Source organism: Triturus cristatus, chromosome 3_1, assembly GCF_964204655.1.
Source record: "Triturus cristatus chromosome 3_1, aTriCri1.1, whole genome shotgun sequence".
Lineage (NCBI taxonomy): Eukaryota > Metazoa > Chordata > Amphibia > Caudata > Salamandridae > Triturus > Triturus cristatus.
The window spans coordinates 772,319,276-772,339,204 of NC_140583.1; positions in this window are offsets into that span (position 1 = coordinate 772,319,276).

A 19,929-nucleotide genomic window follows, 5' to 3' on the forward strand; every position below is an offset into this window, starting at 1 on the left:
GTCAGACTAGACAACACCTTCAAATGACCTATCCTGTGGGTTGGTTGACAGTATGTCTGGGAAGGGTTCATTCTCCTCCTCCTGACCTCCATTAGTGACCATCAGCATGGTCATATCAGCTCTGTCCTGGTGGGGCTTTAGGTGATTGACATTGATAACCCTCTGAGAGCTCCTAGGGGTGCCTAAGTCTACCAAGTAGGTGACTTCATGTCCCTTCTCCAAGATTGCATAGGGCCCAGTCCACTTGTCCTGGAGAGCCCTGAGAACCACAGGCTCCAACACCCACACCAGATGACCTGGTTGATACTTAACCAGCGCTGACTTCTAGTCATACCAGTGCTTTTTAAGCTCCCCGGCTGGCCTCTAGGATCTAGTTTGCCCTTCTCATGTACTCTGCCATACATGAACGAAGGCCTAGTACATACTCCACTATATCCTACTTGCTCTTTGAGTGGTTTCTCCCACCCTTTCCTTAAAAGACTCAATGGACCCCTTACAGGATGGCTAAACATAAGTTAAAATAGGCTGAATCCAACCCCCTTTTGTGGCACCTCTCTGTATGCAAACAGTAGGCAAGGTAACAGGATATCCCATCTTCTGAGTTGTTCAGGGAAGCCCATTATCATTCCTTTCATGGTTTTGTTGACTCTTTCAACCAAACCATTAGGCTGGGGGCGATAGGGAGTAGTGAACTTGTAACTCACATTGCATTTTTCCTACATAGCTTTTAGCTATGCAGACATGAAACTCGGATCTCTATCAGAGGCCATCTCTTTAGGAAAACCCAACCCTGGCGAAGATTCTAAAGAGGCCCTTTGCAACTGCAGGAGCAGTTGCAGTTGTGAAGGGAGTTGCCTCTGGGTATCTAGTGGCATGGTCCACCACTGCTAGCATACATCTATTCCCAGATGCAGTTTGAGGGTCAAAGGGACCAATAATTTAAATTCCTACCCTCTCAAAGAGAGTCCCAACCACTGGTATTGGAATTAAGGGAGTCTTTGGTGGTGTATTTCTCTTGCCACTGGCTTGACAGGTCACACAGGAGCGACAAAACTCCTTCCCTTTTTCAGACATCTGGGGCCAATAAAAAATGGGCAACCAACCTGTCACAGATTTTGGTTTGCTCCAGATGTCCAGCTAGGGGGATGTCATGAGCCAAAGTGAGGATGAACTCTCTTTACCTTTGGGGGACCACCACTCTCCTGGCTGCCCAGAAGCCCACCCTCCCAGTAGACCCTGTAGGTACCACTCACATCTCTCCCTTCTTACCTTCACCTTGCTGCCTAAGGCCCTCAAGAGTACGGCACTCCTTTCGCTTTTTGTTCAGGTCCTCTCCGGAGTATTCTCCAGCACTTAAGAGTTCTGCCAAGTCGGGCCAGACTCCTTCAGCTGCAGGGCCCTCCTCGGGCACCAGGGCATCTGCCTCAGGAGAACTCTCCCCCTGGTCCTGTGACCTCTTAGAAGCACCCTTAGCAGACTTCTTGCCCTTTCTCTTGATAGGGGTCATTTGGTCCACTGTTTCATGATCCAAGTCCCCATGACTTCCCTGGCGTGCTGCTTTTGCTCTGGTAATAGCACACACACACTCAGGTAGACTCAGCATTTATACATGAGCCTTCCTCTACACCATCCACCATGCAGAAGTTTCAAGATAAATAACCAACAAATACGCCACTGGGCTAGCAGGGGACACAACCACCTTCTTTGGTCCAGTAACCGCTCCCCATTATAAGCTGACCAAGGCCTTTGGATGGAGCTTAAACTTGTTGTCAGCATTGATAACCTGGTGACTGACACCAGGCAACATTTAGTTTGGGGAAACAGTTTAGCTGCCACCATAGTGACACTGGCACCTGTATCCCTCAGACCCTCTACCTCAGTCTCTTTGATCTTTGGCCTTTGTCTGTATTTCTCCATGCCGGGAGGCATGGCAGCCAAGGCTTCAATATCCTCCCCACCCAAGGGACATAAAATAGCCCCTGTGTAATCTCTAGCCTCTTCAGAGTACTCCCCTAACCCCACTTCTATGCTAGCCAATCCCTCGGACTGTCTACCATTGGAGAAGTCTTTGGAGCATGCTGCATGGCCTTTCTTAAGATCTGACTAATGACAGTCATGTCATAACCCATAAGCTTTTGCAGGAGCCCAGTTTCTACCCTGGTACCCCTTGCCTTTGAACTAGGAGAAGTCTGGAGCCCACCTTCTTGAGAAGTATTTTAGGGGTCTTTAGAGATCTCCTACTTAGTATCCAGTTTGTTGCTCACCTCCTTTCCCTGCTGGAAAGTCTGTGAACCCTTTTTGGGGCCACCCACACTACGGGTGATCCTGGACACCCTGGTTCTGACCCATTTCTCAGCTATCTTCTCCAGCTCACCAAATTCTGATGCAATGTCTCTGTGGAACAATTAGTTAAAATGCACTTTTTTATTATCAACCTATACAGCCCAGCATATGTGTCCACCTCCTTGCCTTTCATCCAGCCATCTAGTGCTTTCACTGAAGAATCCACAAAGTCCACCCATGTCTGTTTTTGACCTTTATTGATGTCTCTAAATGTTATCCTGTACTCTTCTGAAGTGAGTCTAAACCCTTCAATCAAGGTCTCCTTCATTTGTTGATAGGACTCACATACCTCCTCATTGAGGGTCAGAAGTCTATCTCTGACCTTCACTGAGAATAACTCTCAAAGTAGAAAGCCCTAATGCTGGTGTGCTATCCTCCTTGTTCTGCAAGATCTCTCAAAGGCAGCAAACCACTTGTTGATGTCATCACCATCACTAAACTTAGGGACAATCCCTTTGGAGGTAATATGGGGTAAGGATTCCTCCTTTTCCCTGGTACAAATATTGCTGCCAAAATAATTGGGCCTAAGCCCAACTTAACCCTCCTCTCTTCAAGGGATAGTCTCCTTTCTTTAAGTTTGAACTTTTTCTTCTCAACAAAGATGTGGTCAAGCTCACCCTCAAGGGTGCCTAGCACCCTACCAGTGGAGGGTTAACTAGAGTAACCTCTGACACTTCCCACTGGTGAGGGGGGTCTAGATAAGGGTGAAGAGTTGAGGTTTTACCTTCTGCTCCATAATTATCAATGTGGTCCAGGGGATCATCATCTGAGGCATGGCCCTCCCTCTCTATTTTCTCTTTCTCATAGGAGTTGAGGAGCGTCTCCAGGCCGTTCTTTTTAGCTGTCACTTTGTAGCTAATGCCCCTTACTTTGCACAACACCCTCAGATCCATGATCCTCAGGGCTGGGATGACTGCCAGGTCGAGATTCTGACCAGCTTCCATTGTTCCTAACTTTTACTTATTAGTTGGGACCTTATTACAAAATTTTGCGAAACTTTCCATAACTTACTAAGATTTTTAAAATGTACTAATGTAATGGGGGGTCTACTCAGGGCCCTGACAATCAAATTAAAAAAATGTAAAAAGAAGTTTAAAAAAAAATGTTGATGCTAAATTCAATTAAGTGGATTTGTTGAGCAGAATCACTTACAATCATGTGACACTACAATTCAGGATGCCAACTGCTGTAACACCAATGTAGGAAAGTGAAATAGTATGTGGTATGGCTGGCTACCCTACCATGTAATATTATCTCAATACCCCAATGATGGGCCTCGAATTCACACTAATAAATCCTTATCTCTGACCTGGTAGAATGGCAAAGAGCAGTCAGGCTTTACTAGAGGAACATGTGTTAAGCAGTTCAGAGTATCAACATGGAGGATAAGTAAATGACACGACTCGAAAGAAATCCAACACCAATTTATAAAAACAGAGCTTATTTTTACCTTAATTTAGACATCAAAAACTTGATCAACCAAAACAAACTAGATCAGATACATGTAACCGGAGTTATAAATTTTCAAACCAATAGAAAATGAGTGCAATAAAATACAGTGAATATTTAGCTTTGCGGTCAATGGAGGAAACTACTAGTGACAATCTGTCACTTAGAGGTCGGATTGAGTTATACCCTCACAGGTCAAAGGTGATGGGGGTCCTAGAACCAGGACACAACAGTCAGTTCAATTTTCCCTGACCTGTGGAGCCTATATGAAACGTTGTCCTGGCTGTCCCTGGTGCTGAATGGGAGGCACGGGAGAGCTGCTTTTACTGCTGAGAAGGTGTTGCATGGAAAAAGATACAGAAAGGCAATTACAGCAAGACTGTTGATGTCAGTTGAAGGTAGAATTGAGTTTCCTCTTGATGCAGTGTCGAACAAAAGAGGCGGTTGCCGGACTGGCGACCAACAAGCCTTGGCAGTGGAAAGCTCATCGAAAAGCTTCTGCATCTTCACTTAGTCCGGAGGAGTAACATAGCAGCCTGAAACCTTGGGTAGGTGAGACTACAGCTCCCACAATGCATTGGACCACCAGGATTTGGGAAATCCCTCGGAAGCCCGATGGCCAGCGATTCTTTGGATCCAGTGATTATTTTTACCTGCAGTTTGCAGGGGACTAGTGCCTTTAGTCCAGGGGAGACTGAGGGTGCTTCTGGCTTCCACAAGGGTCCTCTTCGGGAATGTTGAGTTTTAGCCAAGCACGAGAGTGGTTTGCTCAGTTCCAAGTCTGTTGCCTCAGAGTCAAAGTATCCCTCTTTTGATGTGCAGTGGGCAAAGTCCTGTTGTCGGCGACACAGGTCTCCTCTTGGTCCTTCTTTTAACTAAGTTGTCTAGCTAGCTCTGAGGTTCTGTTGTCTCGTGGCCCCTAAATGTTAGATTTAGGGGACTAAGGGGAGTGGGAGGTAGTAGCCAACGGGCAGCTAGTTCTTTCAGCTAATCCGTCCCTGAGGTGGCCTCTTCCGGGGGTGCTGATCCCCTTTTCTACCCAGAACCCAAAATGTCTGCCCTACTAAAGATAGCTGAATTTAATTATAGGTGTACACATCATGCTTCTCACCCTAGAGCTGGGGGCAGCCTTCCTGGAGGTGTACACCTCCTGCATATCTTATTTCCTGTCTTGCCCGGGTGCAAATGTGCCTGGAGCACGGAGAGGGCTGTTTCCTCCACTGGGAGTCAGCGCTGTGGCTTATCAGAGGTAGTGTAGCCTTTGAAGCTGACTGCCTTGATGTGCCACTTTACTAGACTGCTTGGGAGGAGGGAGGTGTGGCCTCCTTCCTGCCCAAGCCTTTGTTTCGGACTACTGGGAAGTGATCACACTGCCTGGCAGAAGGTCAAAATCCTGTCTTGGAAGCAGCAGGCACTGGAAAGTGCGGGCTGATCAGCCGGAACACAGTACAGCTGAGGCAACGAGGTAGGCAACATCTAAGATGCCATCTCGGTTCATGCCACATCACCCAGGGCATTTGAAGTGTGTCGGGAGGAGAAGCCACGCTGCCTGATATGAAGCATGACATTTTTTTGTGCTACCATAATGGAGCTGCCAATCTCCAGAGTAACCGGTTGGCAGCCCATGTTATCCTATGGAGCACTATCACTTAATGTGGTTTCCAGTGAGGAACGCCAATATAGGGACTTATAGGCTTGCACTTATATGTCCACACCTTTAATATAATACACCCTGGCTCCTGGGCTGGGGGAAACTACCTGAGGTGTGTCTTACATATATCGAATATTCACATAGATGTGGGCAACCCAATACACACTTGTGGGCTTGGGTAATTAAAGTTTAACAGGTAATAGTGCCTACAAAGTATCTGTTTTACACCCCAAAATGTTTAACAATCTATCTCTTAGTTATGTTGTCTCACCATGACAATGTAAATCAATTGGAGCAATGTATGTACAAATATGCATAATGAAATGAATCCCACTAGCCTGGTTTATCTCTTCTTATTCGGTTTATATCAAAAAAGGGGTTCAAAGCCAAAGTTATCGCCAAATATTGATAACAGAGATTGTAGGTATTGTGAATAGCAATGAACCAGTCATCAATGTGCAAATATCCATTTACTATGATGCCAAATGTGGAGTCTGTCCTATACATAGGAACTAGATGTCACAACTTGAATTTAACAGCTTGAAACAAGCAAGAGTGCCTGCAGTGGTGCTAGGTAGCTGCAAGTACGCCAGCGCTAGGAGATTAGAAATGCATGACACCTTTGAAAATATGCAAAAAGACAATTGATGGACAGAATGCAGAACAATGTCATACATTCTCCCCGGTACAGAGATCTGAGCCTAAATCCATCGTTTTTTTGCTCACCATGCCATTCCCGCCGTACGCAAATCAGTTTTGATCCTGTGCCTCATGGGAACAGTCCAGCCCGAACTGCCAGGCCAGGTCCTCCATGGACTGGAAACAAGCATCCTAGGACCGGTTTCGGGGTTTTACCCCTCATCAGTCAGGATAGCTTGACTCCAGTGGCATGGAGAGCACGGGACCCACGTCTGGGCATACCCGTTCCACTCGGGGTGACAAATGCAAAAAGAACAATCAATGGATAGAATGGAGAACAATGTCAACATTCACCCCAGTACAGAGATCTGGGCCTAAATCCATCGTTTATTTTTGCTCACCATGCCATTCCAGTTTAAACCCAGCCATTCGCAAATCAGTCTTGACCTTGTCCCTCATGGGAACAGTCCAGCCCGAACTGCCAGGTCAGGTCCTCCCTCGACTGGAAACAAGCATCCTAGGACCGGTTTCGGGGTTTCATCCCTCATCAGCCAGGATTGCTTGACTCCAGTGGCATGGAGAGCACGGGATCCACATATGGCTATACCCGTCCCACTCGGGTGACAGATGCAAAAAGAACAATTTATGGACAGAATGCAAAACAATATCATACATTCACCCCAGTACAGAGATCTGGGCCTAAATCCATAGTTTTTTTGCTCACCATGCCATTCCAGTTTGAACCCAACCATACGTAAATCAGTCTTGACCCTGTGCCTCATGGAAAAAGTCCAGCCCGAACTGCCAGGTCAGCTCTTCCCTGGACTGGAAACAAGCATCCTGTTATTTTATGTTATTTATTTTTATATCGCGCACAGATACTCATGAGTGTCCCGGCGCGGAGCCAGCGAGGGGTGAGAAAGTAGAGACCTAGGCAAAGAGATGCGTTTTCATGAGCTTTCTAAAAGTCAGTGGATCTTTAGTGTTCCGAAGCCCAAAAGGAAGGGCGTTCCAGGCTACGGCCGCTTTCCGGCAAGCGAACTGCCACCTAACCTCTGGCATTTAAAACGAGGAACCAAAGCCAGAAGCTGAGACGAGGATCGCAATTGTCTCACAGGGGCATAGAAAGAATAACGTTTTTGCAGGTAAATAGGTCGTTGGCTGTAAAGTGCACGATGGGCAATGATTAGTGATTTAAACTTCACCTTTGCCGTCACAGGCAGCCAGTGTAGTGAGCGCAGATAGTGGCTCACACTACTTCTGAAAGGCAAGTCAAGAAGAAGCCTGGCTGCCGCATTCTGGACCACCTGCAGCTTTATCAGCAGGTAGCCAGGCATCCAGACATAGAGTGCATTAGCGTAGTCCACCTGGGAAAGAATGAGGGCACGAATAACTGTCTCTTTTGCCACCCTAGGTAAAAGGGGAAAACATTTCCTAAGGGTTTTGAGAAGGCCGAAACACGAGCCAGCAAGTTTCTTAACTTGCGTGCGGAATGCAAGGTTCTCCTCAAACCAGACCCCCAAGTTCCTTACGGGCTTCCCAATAGATATTGGCAGAGTGGACACTATTGGCCAGAGGGAGTCCCTAAATTTAGGGGGGAAAGTTCCCGAAGAGAAGGATCTCAGACTTCTCCTCGTTGCATTTAATCTGCGCGGAGGCCAGCCATTTAAAAATGGAAGACAAGTAGTGTTTCGCAATGGAGACTGAGTCCGTATTCTTCTCCCAAGTAAAAAGAAGCTGGATATCATCTGCGTAGGTGATAATCTTTGCTCCCAGTTCTTCCGCCAAGTAGATCAGTGGTGTAACATACACGTTAAACCCTTGGGGAACCCCTGTGGTCACTGTCTGGGAAGCAGAAGAGGCCGGCGGAAGCCAGACTTGTTGGACACATCTGTCCAGGAAGGACTTGATCCAGCCCCATACTGAACCCGAGACCCTTATCTCGGTGAGTCACGTGAGAAGCCGTGAGTGCAGGACCGTGTCAAATGCTGCCGATAGATCGAGCAAAATCAATGCCGCCCTACCGCCAGTGTCCAGACACTCCTAGATGGCTTCCGTGACCTCGACCAAAGCTGATTCGGTGCTGTGAGCAGCCCTAAATCCTGACTGTGCCGGATGCAAGAGGCCTGCGCTTTCGACAAACTCAGTAAGTTGTTTAGCCACTACCTTCTCACAGACCTTCGCTAAACTGGGCAAGAGGGAAATAGGGCGGTAGTTCCCTAAGCTAAGGGGGTCTTAGGAAGGCTTCTTTAAAAGTGCGAGAATCTTGGCCTGTTTCCAGGCAGCCAGGACGCAAGCTTTCTGCAGGGACAGATTGATAATACCGTTTACTTCGGCATTTATAGACTCAGAGGCTGTCGCCAGCAATCTGGCAGGACAAGGGTCCGCGGGAGAGCCTGACTTCAGGCCCCTTAAGAGCTTGAGAGATTCAAGCACGTCCACGGGGCTGAAATCCTGAAGGCGAAGAGTAGGGTAGGCCTAAGATGTCGCCGACCCAGCCCCTAAGGCACTGTCACAGATGGTAAAGGATGCTTGTATGGTACAGATCTTACCCCTGAAGAAACAGGAGAGATTGTCGCACCAGGAATCAGTTGAAGGAGACGTATTAGGACCGGTTTCGGGGTTTTACCCCTCATGAGCCAGGATAGCTTAGCTCCAGTGGCACGGAGAGCACGGGACCCTTGTCTGGGCACACTCGTCCCACTCAGGGTGACAAATGCAAAAAGAACAATTGATGGACAGAATGCAGAACACTGTCATGCATTCACCCCAGTGCAGAGATCTGGGCCTAAATCCATTGTTTTTTTGCTCACCATGCCATTCCAGTTTGAACCCTGCGATACAGTTTAGCCCGAACTGCCAGGCCATGTCCTCCCTGGACTGGAAAGAAGCATCCTAGGACCGGTTTCGGGCTATCTTGCCCTAAGTGCGCCGGGTATGCCCAGACGTGGGACCCGGCTCACTGTGCCACTGGATTCAAGCTATCCTGGCTGATGAGGGGTGAAACTTCGAAACCGGTTCTAGGATGCTTGTTTCCGGTCCAGGGAGGACTGGACTGTTCCCATGAGGCACATGGTCAAGACTGATTTGCATATGGCCAAGTCTAAACTGGGGTGGCATGGTGAGCAAGAGAGTGACGGATTTAACCCAGATCTCTTGACTGGGGGTGAATGTATTGATTTGTTCTGCATTCCGTCCATCAATTGTGTTTCTTTTGCTTTCTCGCCCTAAGTGCGCCGGGTATGCCCAGATGTGGGTCCTGGGCTCACTGTGCCACTGGATTCAAGCTATCCTGGCTAATGAAACCCGAAACCGGCCATAGGATGCTTGTTTACAGTCCAGGGAGGACCCGACTTGGCAATTTGGGCTTGACTGTTCCCATGAGGCACAGGGTCAAGACTGATTTGTAAATGGCCAGGTCTAAACTGGGGTGGCATGGTGAGCAAAAGAATGATGGATTGAAACCAGATCTCTTGACTGGGGGTGAATGTTTTGATTTGTTCTGCATTCTGTCCATCAATTGTGTGTCTTTTGCTTCCTTTGTAAATATGGCACAGCTCTGCTCTCTCTCACGCAGCATAGCAACGTCTCTTGCTAAGCTGCGTGAAATCTTAGTAAATCGGGGCCTAGGGATTTTGAATGAGGATTCTAGATTGCCGCTGGGGAGGGAGAAAATGGTTTCTTAACCTCTCCCAAACTTCATTGTTATCTGAATAGCTCAGCAGAAAAAGGATCAAATTTGGGAATATCTATCTGCAAGCTATTGTCTGAAAGCTACCAAGTCAATGCAAGAATCATCTCCCTCATAGAGACTGGCAAACAATGAATAAAAACATGCAGTATTTTTTCAGTTCAATGTACCAATTGTTTGTCTAGATATCCAACATTTGTTTTATAATATATCACAACTGATTGACAGGTGTTGTGCGAGCTAGGCCATGCCCAAATTTATAGCCAAATTTGTACACTTGATAATGACTTTCAAGACAGGTCAGACTGTCTTTCAATTGAGTCTTCGCATCAGTTAGTGCCAGGGAGGTCCTGAGTTGTTGGGCAACCTAGAAGGATGGACTCTGCATGCTAGGATTTAGGTTGCTGCATTTTAGAACAAAGCTAGACCTCCAACTGGTTAATTTCTGGTTCTTATTAGAAGAGAATGAGGGTATCAAACCTTATAGATAAACCTTCAAGGCATCCCAGATGACACAAGCAGATTCAGTGCTATGGTTGGGTTCAAGAAAGAAAGCAACCTCGGTTCTAGGATGCCCAAGAAAGCTTTTGTCTGCCAGTAATGTTTTTCCAAGAGCCCATCTTTGTGACTGCTATAAATCAGCACTGTTGAATAGCCAAGGAAACCTATGAGTGATGCTTTGAAGACCCCTACACCCCCAACCATCAGGCAATAAGAAGGACCAGGGCAATGGAAATGGCAAAGCTTTAGGTGCTGGGGAAGAATGGGACTTGGATCCATCTGCAGATGTTCATGCTTAGTGGGTTAATTGGGACCATCCAGATCTGATAACCCACTGGCATGTATCTCGGATGCATTAACAAATCTAAATGTTGCTCGGATATGAATTTACCTTAATGAAATGAAAAGATAAGAGGCGTTTAGCAAAACAGGAACAAGTTGGTTTAATTAGATGCAGCAGCCCGGAAAAACTTGACAGAATGAGTCTGAGGAAAGTCTCTTGGTGTACAAAGTTTTGGCTGGTTTTAAAAACATCTTGTGAAGTACAATAAAACAATTTCTGCATGCTTGAAAAGCATCTCTGTTGTAAATTAACATGTTTGGCCATCTGATAAGGACACAGATGGCTCTCGACCTTGGGGAGAGCTAGTATGAGCCATTGTGTATGCGTCCAGATGTCCAGCATGAGGAATGCATGATCATTACACGTGGTGTTCATGTCGTGTCCTGATTGGCAGAGTGTTTCTATCTACATGTGGTATTTAGCTTTTTTTAGTATTTTTGGGGAACAGAAGCCTTTGGTGAAACGTATTTTATTGGGGCCATTTGCTATGGACCTGTTTGTGGTACAACTATCTATCTGTGGGATCGATCAAGGTATTTTCTGGGTGTGCGTGTGTCTTTGGGTTAAGAGAGACCCCACCTATCACCTGTTATTTGATAGGTTTGGATGTGGGTTGCAGGGCCTGTCTGACCACGTATCTCTGACGCGGGGTTGATGGGGAGTTCACCTTGGGTGAATCCGACAGCAACGGTGTGAGTTCACTGGAACTCCTGAAAATAATATGGCAGTCACTGGTGTAATTTTTACCGACGTTCTCAATAGTTTGTGTACAGTTGTTATAGCGTATATTGGAACTTATTTTACTAATATTGACATAGGTATGCATTCCTATATCATGACGTACATTGACATTGCTTTTACTGGTAACAACACGGTAGTTTGTACATGGATTATGGCAAACATTGACATTGCTACTCCACGTATCGTCGCTGTTGCGCAGGCATCGATTAGGACATACATTGCCATTGTATTTATGAGCATTGACATTGCCATATAGGCACAGGTTATGGCATATGTTGCCATCACATTTATTGGTATTGCTGTTGTCGGGCCTGAACATATCATGGTACTCATTGACATTGTATTTACCCATTCCAACACTTTCCACTGCAGTTGTTTCTTAAACTACTTTATCTTCCTCACATGATATGACAGTTATGTTACTAGATAGTGTGTGTGTGTCTGTAATGTCTGTTGCTTCATCCCTAGCTATGTGCATGCTTCCTAATTTGAGGACTGCGTTTTTACAGCAGGAAACCACATAACAGAAGTATAATGATGAAAACTGGCATCAGTGACATGAATAGTTAGGACACCCATAGCTGGATCCATGAAAAGATACTATGCATCCAGACCTGCTCTGGGGCACCTCCCTCCTTCTTGATGTTGGCTTGCAGAGGATGTAGTTCTTAGATGGCATGAGCTAATGTCCCATTTCCCATGTTGTTTCCGGAAATAAAAGTACCACAGAAGGCACCTATCTTGCCCCCCCTCCATTGCGGTCATCAAGTCAGTCCAACATGTACTGATGTTCCATCACCATAAGGCAGATGGCTCTCAGTTCTTCCTTGATAGCGTTTAGGCTGAGCTCAGTATTGTTGATCATTTGCATCACTTCCCACCTCGTTATTTGTAACTAGCAGGCACTGGCTTTTCTTTGCATGGTGAAGAAGGGTATTGATCCTCCGGTGTTTACTTGAGTCTCTATGAACAGTCTAAATTCTTCTGGAATGTCCTTGTACTGAGCCAAGCCAAAATAATCAGCAGTTCTTCTCCTTCGAGCCCGATACAACAGAATTGTTTTCTTCTGTAACGGAAGTTGAGACAGCTCAGAAAGATCTTCTCTAGGGATGGCCAGGGTTGGGGTGTGTATGGTCATGAGGGTGCAGAGGCCCCGCCCTCTGGGGATGAGCTGGGTGTAGGCAATGTTACCGCCTTGCCAGTATATATCCATTAGAATGGAGGTTGCCCATTGCAGGTCCGGAATGAATAGCATGAAGTCACAGCTTTTCTTATTACCCAACGGTACAGTGTGAGTTTCCGTACAATTAGAAGTTGCCCCTTCCTCTCCAACCATGTGTACCTATTAATCTTGGTATCCCAGATCACCTGGAATGGGGTGTCTATACTAGCATTGGACTTTCTCCCCAGGGGATTCATTACCTCCTGCGTGATTGAGATGAGCGGCCCTGCATTGAAATTCCATGTCCATGGTCCACTTTTCATTAAAGAGGGTGGCCTAAAAAATGATAAGGGCCACCCTAGGACCGCAGATGGAGACAGGAGCCTAATATTTGTGCACTGGTGCAGTGTTCATGCAGCTTCCAGGGACCACTTCTCTGTGAAGTCCTGTGACCAAATAGTATCCTCTCCTATGGTGCCCCTTCTGCGCATCCTTTCTACCTCAGATTGGATGTCGCTAGGCTCGGTGAAGAGATACAATGCAGTGAGGTGGATCTCATACCGTATGATGTTTACTAGTGCCCTGTGGGGCTCTACTCTATGGGGTTGGATTTTCACCCCGATCCTACAGAGGTACAGATGGATGAGGCATTTTAATCTTTCAGGGTCTATCTCTTGAGGTAAGTAAAGCCTGTCTGCGCCTACGTCTTGCAGTATCAATGAACATATGTAACATGGCCTGTTCGTAGTTATTGTGCCTATGGCGATCATGTGTTGATACCAGGTGTTGTGAAGGAGTATGCTGTGTAATGCATGAGGAATACTAGTGTTTGGTTCAGTGTAAGAGTATGTGAGATGAGAGAGGTCTCAGCGCATGTGCTGCAAGAATATAGAAGCAGAATTTGCAAAATTAGGCTTAAGGCTAGTTCCTGAGGGGCTTGAGAGCACCCGGTCTAAATAGAGCATGTACAGAAATACAAAAATACATAACTTGAAAAGCATTTGTCGGCTGTAGAGTCGTCTTCGGGTGAGGTGTCTGGCATCTGGGCACCCACAGGTGTCTTTGTCTTGATGCAGTGTAAACAATGTCTTTCAAGGGATTGTTCCAAAACGTCAATGTATCCTGTATTACTTGAGCAATTGTCCTTGTGAAAGAAATTCTTTGAAAGCTTTGGTCGAAGGAATGGCAGGCCGCGGTAGTGTTAGTGCACTTTTAGCTCGATCATAGACCTGTAGGATAAGAGCTCTGGTTTTGTGGGTTAATTTGGAAAAAACACATCGTTAGGCATTTGTCTAGAAAATACCTGCGTTTATAATTTATTGCGCTCAATGGTGTAGTTGTGAGCAAAGATTTCCTCATGGGGAACTGAAAAGGAAGTGCTAGGGTTTTTATGAGGATGGTGAGTTTTAAACTGCTTTGAGAGGTGCTAGAATTCTAAAGGAGTAGTAAGTGTTAAACTGTTTTAATGCTCTGGTATTTTGGTTCCCCCTCTCCTAGCTACAATGGGGACTGTACTCTTTTCCTGTGGGCTGTTCCGTTTAGAGATGTGATGCTTTGATCAAGGCAGGGGTGTCCTTTGGACCTGCATGTGCTGCGTGTAATTGTGAAGGGAAGTGGATTTTTGGATTTTAGTTTAATGGTTCAGAGACACGTGTACGTCCTTTGGGCCTTGCATGTGGCATGGAGAAACATTTGTCTGTAATAAAGCTGAGTTACTGGGCTACGCCCTTCTTCTGGAAGGGTCGAGAATCTTGGGCTGTTTTTGGGCTGTTTTGTGGGGGTCCCGGTGGGTGGTTACCTGTGTTTTTGGGCATTGTTTAGTTTTAAGACAAGGACACTGGAGGTGGTTGGAGGGTTGTGTGTGGAACCACGTAGGAACCTGCAGGGAAATGGCTGGGACTGTGCTAGTTTGCTGTGTTTTCTCAGCAAGAATCAGGGGTCTCAATGAAACTTTATGTGCTCAGCCTGATGGTGCTGGTGCTAATGCAGTCAATGCATTTTCCTATGGCCAGGGGTCATGTGATTGGATTTTCCAGGAGGTTTTGAGGATATTGCTGCCATCGGTGCCCTCTGACTATTGAGGAACCGGACTCCTGATGCTGATGCTAGAGCATTTGCCTCGTTTTGTAACTAAAGAGGGTCTCCATTGGGCAGTAAACCATGAGGTGGTGGAGAGTTACAAAGTCTACCCAAAGTTGAACTTGGATGAGCGGTCCTGGGTGCCTGCTTTGATCATACACTGGGGGGCCCGCCCTGCATCAGACTGTCCCCCCATCAGGGCTGTGGTCAGCCAGCCTCGCCCTTGTGGGTACCCAGATGGCGAATTGTAGTGTAGACTCCCGGTCGACATGGCATGGTCGCCCTGAAGACTGGCAGTGGTGGAAGGTAAGGAAATGTGTCTGACAGTGTGTAGCCGGGTCGGAAGGAATACGCAACAGGCTACGTCGGGACAAGGAAGGTTTTATTTTTAGATAGTCTCTTCTTTTGTGGGATGCCAGTTTCGGGTAACAAAGTCAAGAAGGGAGGGACAAGTACACTCTCCACCAGGTGCACGACGACGAGTCTTCCTCTTCGGCTTGGGGTGATGGGTTGCTCGTTTAGGCTGTCTTCTCCGGGGGCCTCCGGGACAGGCAGATGCAGAGAGGAACACTCCGGGGTCCGCAAATGAAAAGAAGGACAACAGAAAGATGGGGGTCAATGAAGCATCCCGTTTGATCAACCTCTCGGGGATTAGGGGGTGAGGGAAACACACTGGTGCCCAAGTGAGTAGAGAGGAGTCTGGACGGGTGGCGGTGAGGAGTGACAGTGAGAGGAGGGGTACTACTATGTACAAAGAGGAGGCGGCGAGCGGCAGCGTTATCAGCCCTCAGACTTCTCCCGCCTCCCGACCCAGCCCGAGAATCTGTCCCGTACCTGGGTCAGCCACGCTCCTCCGTGGGCATGGCTCGGCGATGCGTGGTCACGGAGTCCTCCTGACTCCGGCTTCCAGTCCCCGCTCTTGTTTCCTCCGTCAGGGCTCGACGTCTTCTCCGGGCGTCCTGGATGTTCTTCCTGGTCTCGCTTCTTCGGTCCTTCGCTCTCCGTCGGTTCTGGTCTCTCTCCGGTGTCCGTGCACCCTGGGTTCTGATATCCGGGATTCCTTATTGGTTGCCAGGTACTGACGTTATCGAAGGGGGTGGGGCTTTCCTGTAGCATGTCCCAGTTAAAGGGACCAGCATCGGAGTCCGATATATCCGTTTGGGAAGCCTGCCACGAGTCCCCCTGGTGAGAAGAAAGCATAGGGTCCATGATTTCCCGGGCTTCCCACCAGTCACACCCTTGTCCGACGCCTTCCCCGCTGACCTTGTGACACAGTGGTATGAAGCGGATAGGTCATTCTGGGGAATGGTCTTGGACTTACGGTGTGTTTGTACCCTGTGATTGTTCAAGGGCACTGCCACTCCAAACTGTCATCCCTTCCTGCCATGACTGTGGGTCCAGTCCCTACGGGACTGAGCGCCCTGTCTGTTGCATCAATTGCCCTGTGCCCAGCCAACTGCCCGGTATGTTGGATGCAGCCTTATTTCATTGAAGCTGATTGTGCGATGTGCTCTGCGCGTGGCTGTGGGGGTGGATGTTGTGTGGGAGCTGTCCCGGTACTATCTGATTCTGATGGTAGTACATTTTTAGGTGGGACTGGTTAGCCATGTGGCCCATTCTGTGACAATAGTGGCACAACAGAGGCACTCTAGAAGGATGGTTTGGAACCAGCCTCCCAGGCCTCGGCCACTAGTTCTGGGCAGATACCCTCTGGGATCCATAAGGAGATCTCCCTTTGAGACAGGTGCCATCTGAGCATTCGCGGTTAGCGCGGCCCCCTCAAGGGCAATCTTCTTCAGCTTATGTTGGACCACTATGGCGGTGTCTCTCTGGGCCTGCTCTTGCTTCCCCCTGACCTTTTTCTGTCTCTTTCGGTAATAGTGTAATATGTGGGTCTGTATTTCCCACCAAGGTTGTGTCTAGCCCTACTACACTATCTAATCCAGTCTGGATCTCAGTGGGTAGCCCTCTCTTAAGGATGTTGTAGACGAATGTGACATGGGGACCGTATCGGTCTCGGGATGATCTGCCTCCTCTCCTCATCGTTGCCTCATTTTGTCTAAGAATTCAGTCAATGTCACCCCAGGCTTCATGCTCTCTGCCATCAGTCCTCCTACGTTTGGGCAGCCAGGGACTATCTCTCTTTGAGCCGTTCAGAACTGGACTATGAATGAGTTAAATGCAGCCCCATCATGCTCGGTCTTGATAAGCGTGACTGTGGGGATGCGGGTCTCGGGAGAACACCGTGAAAGTCTGTTCCCCAATGAGGCTGCTGAGCAGACTTTTGATGTCACCTAAATCTAGGTTTATACCAGCTGTGTTCTTTTCAAACCATGAGATCCATTTCCCAGCCCCATCCACCAATGGGGGTTGTTTATTCCTGAGCCCTTCTTTGTTCATCTGTGCCCAAGGCATGTAGATGGTTTCTGCTACACCTTTCTGCAGTAGCAGACAACTCCTGGCTCAGGACAGCTCTGTCGGTTTTTCCATGATGTAGCACTCCTATCATCTCAAGCACTCCTGCATGTAGGGTTAGTTCCATTTTGGATCTCCCCCGCCATGTTGAATGCAGTCTCCAGCAATGGCCATGTATTTGGGTTTGAAGGATTCCTCTTCTGGCCAAGGACGGTCACACTGGTGGCCCCTCTTTTCAATCCAGCAGGCTAGTTGATGACAGAAAGTTTGCAGAATGGCCTCACCCTCTTCTCTGGAAACTATTTCTCTAGGAGTGGGTCTGTCTGACCGCTGCGTTCGGGGGGAGCGGTGGGCATTCTTGTCATCGCTCTCCTTGTCCACACGTAAGGGTGTCATGCTGCTTCTTCTGGGTCTCAACTGCATCCCTGTCAGGCTTTCCTTCCTACTTATTTCCTGGTCAGCCCCTCTCCTACGCCGATGGCCAGTTGATGTGCCTGACTCGGTGAGGTGCCTTCCTCCCAGCTCATTTCCATGTGGGAGCCGAGGCCTAGCTCCAGTTCCTTCCGGGGGAGGGGGAGTTGTCTCCTCTCCCTGTTGGGCTTCCCATGCTAGAGCTCTCTCGCTCTCTCTCTCTCTCTCTCTCTCTCTCTCTCTCTCTCTCTCCAGCCTTAACTCTCGTCTTTCCTCTAACTCCCTCCTTCTCTGTGCTACGTGCTGTTCTTCTAGGCAATGTTTTGGTCTCAACCTCACTCCCTGATGTTCCCTCCGTGCCATAGGCCTGCCTGGGTGGAGTGTAGCCCATGGCTCCACCTTTGGAGTCGGACTTTGCGGGACTGGTGCACCTTTCTTCCCCTCCACTAGTTGAATCACCATCCAGTAGGGCCACAAACCGCTCTCTGACCTCATGGCGCCTGGTGAGGCGCTCAGGAGTATTTGCTCCTGGTTCAAATCGGCTCAGACTTGATGTGTCACAACTGAGGGGTGTGGCCCTAAGGAGATCTGGCACTAGACTGAGCTGGGGCTGTCTGCGATCCGGCTGGTGGGACCTGCGATCCTTTTCCCCACCTGGTGGCTTGCAGCCCCTTGGGAGGTCCAGCAGCCTCCACGACCGGTGGATTGGTATAACCTAGCGTGGTGGCGACTGTAGGTTTCAAAATAATTATAGGGCTAGGCCCCTTATGTTACGCTATTTAGATTAGCCTTATATAGATAAATATAGCAGTGTTAAGTATCTATATTTACAACCCACTGAGTTATAATAATAAAGATGATGTTTTACAGTATAGGTCAGTCTTGGACGGGTGGCATCCATTTTGTATGCCTGCCGCCATTTTATATTTTGGTTATATATGAGCACGCGGTGAGCTTCAAATTGCGAACGAGGTAGGCCCAGACAGTTGCGCCATGACACTTGTTGTTCACCTAATAAGTATACGCCCAGTTTTGTTTCTGTATTGAGCAAGGGGCGCTCCCTCGCTTATGAATAGGCCCTTTCTGTGTGTATAAGCAATGTGCTGTTCACAGCACCTCTCCTACGTGGGGAGGAGTAGGAATGCAGCTGGTTGACCTTGACTAGAAGACACTGTGTGCCCGTCTCGGGCTGGTGATGTACGCCCCTCTGCCTCCTAGAATACGCATCCCAAACCTGTAACTTTCCCTTGTAGGCATGCTCTAAAGGTTCATGCCATATTCAATGTATTATACTATGTTGCGCATGATTATTGATTCAGTCCAGTAGCAAGCATCACATGCAGCTTGTTGTATTTGGTCTCCTCTGCAGAGTATTGCTAATAAACTGCTTGTTTGTATTCTCTACTGGCTGACCGACTCTTCAATAATTTAGGTAAGGCCGAGAGGTGGTTTAGTAACCTGAATGACCCTATTTGGGTCACTTCCTTCAGTTGGCGCCCGAACAGGGACTCTGCGTTATCACCTGTCACACCAGCAAATTGGTCGTGAGGTCGGGGTGCAGGCTGGTTCGGCGGGCCGATTGGGTGCCCCCCACAGATAGAGCCCTGTCTCCGTGGCTTGCCCCGCCCACTTGATCGAGTGTTCCCTGTCTAGTGGTGATACGCCGGAGTCCGAGAGACGGCGAGACCTTGGAGCTGACCAGGTTGGTCCAGAGAGTCGACGGTAGAAAATCATGTGTGAAACCTTGCATCAAAACGAGGTGAGTTAAATTGTGTACGTTTTAGTACCTGGAAATGTACTGGCCCCAGTCTTGAGGTAGTGTTGGACTGGACCGTGCGAGGCAGACCGTTGATGTCCGCCTTTCTGTGTGAACTTGAACTGCTCCAGGTGATTCGGGCTCTTGGGACCCGTCTCATGATGGTTCTTGAGTAGCACCGGGAGGGGCAGGCCTTCGGGGCGTGTTTCGTGGATGGAGCCACACTACCGACTTGGGTGAGACAAAACCGATCGGTCTGTGCTCCGATAGTGGTGCCGGGCTGTGAGGGTGAGGTTGCCCATCGAGCTGCATCTTAGTGGTCTTGAACCATGCATGAGACGAGCCTTAGTGGTGTACCTCACGGGCAGCGCCAGACCACGCCTTGCGAGGCAGACCCAGAGATGTAATCTAGTGTGAGACAAGCTGCTGGGCTGTGCTCTAAAGGCGAGTTTGATCTGAATGGTATGGCAGATTCCTGGGTCTGAATCTCATAGTGGTTTGAGAGTCATTAATGGCTCTACGAGCTACAAGATGTGAGATAGGCTTTAGATCGTGTCGAGATGCAATAGGATCGAGCTGGGTTATCCATACAAGTAACCGAGGTTCTTAGGTGGTGCTTAGTGAAAGGCTGTTTGAGCCATGTTGTATTGCATATCTAAGAGGTTTGTTCGTGCTGATTTTTGATTGTATTTTGTGTAACGATTTTTGAACAAGAGAAGTGGATTTGTTTTGCGCTTTCGCAGTGGAA